This window comes from Arachis ipaensis, chromosome B6 (genome assembly GCF_059453495.1).
Source record: "Arachis ipaensis isolate K30076 ecotype BB chromosome B6, ASM5945349v1, whole genome shotgun sequence".
NCBI lineage: Eukaryota > Viridiplantae > Streptophyta > Magnoliopsida > Fabales > Fabaceae > Arachis > Arachis ipaensis.
The window spans coordinates 39,166,295-39,167,707 of NC_142441.1; the positions used below are offsets into that span (position 1 = coordinate 39,166,295).

The 1,413-nt window shown below is 35.4% G+C and overlaps 1 non-coding gene across 1 annotated transcript; it reads left to right on the top strand.

The window, feature by feature from the left end:
* The first annotated feature begins 307 nt into the window (after positions 1–307).
* LOC148555218 (small nucleolar RNA R71) lies at positions 308–415 on the top strand. Its single transcript, XR_015886562.1, has one exon. It is a non-coding gene; the product is annotated as a small nucleolar RNA R71 (small nucleolar RNA).
* Positions 416–1,413: the final 998 nt, after the last annotated feature.

Consider the following 1,413-nt stretch of genomic DNA (forward strand, 5'->3'; position numbering starts at 1 on the left):
ATGATTCCTTCAATCCATTCAGACTCTGAGAGATCATATTGACTTGCTGAGTCAATATTTTGTTCTGAGCCAATATGGCATTCAGAGTATCAATTTCAAGAACTCCCTTCCTCTGAGGCGTCCCATTACTCACAGGATTCCTTTCAGAAGTGTACATGAACTGGTTATTTGCAACCATGTCAATGAGTTCCTGAGCTTCTGCAGGCGTTTTCTTTAGGTGAATGGATCCACCTGCAGAATGGTCCAGTGACATCTTTGATAGCTCAGACAAACCATCATATAATATATCCAGGATGGTCCATTCTGAAAGCATATCAGAAGGACACTTTTTGGTCAGTTCCTTGTATCTCTCCCAAGCTTCATAGAGGGATTCACCTTCTTTTTGTTTGAAGGTTTGAACATCCACTCTATGCTTACTAAGCTTTTGAGGAGGAAAGAACTTGGCTAAGAAAGCCGTGACCAGCTTATCCCAAGAGTTCAGGCTATCTTTAGGTTGAGAATTCAACCATATTCTAGCTCTGTCTCTTACAGTAAATGGGAAAAGCATAAGCCTGTAGACCTTGGGATCAACTCCATTGGTCTTAACAGTGTCACAGATCTGCAAGAATTCAGTTAAGAACTGAAAAGGATCTTCTGATGGAAGTCCATGAAACTTGCAGTTCTGTTGCATCCGAGAAACTAATTGAGGTTTCAGCTCAAAATTGTTTGCTCCAATGGTAGAGATTGAGATGCTTCTTCCATGAAAATTGGAATTTGGTGCAGTAAAGTCACCAAGCATCTTCCTTGCATTGTTATTATTTTCGGCCATGTCTCCTTCTTTTTCAAAAATTTCTGTCAGATTTTCTCCAGAGAGTTGTGCTTTAGCTTCCCTTAGCTTCCTCTTCAGAGTCCTTTCAGGTTCAGGATCAGCTTCAACAAGAATGCTCTTATCCTTGTTCCTGCTCATATGAAAAAGAAGAGAACAGAAAATATAGAATCCTCTATGTCACAGTATAGAGATTCCTTATGTAAGTATAAGAAGAGAATAATGGAGGAAGGAAAAGATAAACATCCAAACACAAGGGAGAGGAGTGAGTTCGAATTCTTGGGTGAAAGAGGGGTGTTAGTAGATGAATAAATAAACAGAAGGGGATGAGAAATGAGAGAATTCAAAAATTAAATAAATTAAATAAAAAATATTTTTGTTTTAAATTAAATTTAAAGTTAGAATTCGAAAATACAAAAAAGAAAAATTAAATTAAATTAAAGTAAAAATTAAAACAATTAGTTAATAAAAAAGGAATTTTGAAAAAGAGGGAAGGGATTTTCAAAAATTAGAAAGAGAGAGTTAGTTAGGTAGTTTTGAAAAAGATATGAATCAAACAAAAAGATAAGATTAATTGAAAAAGATTTGAAAATCAATTTTGAAAAGAT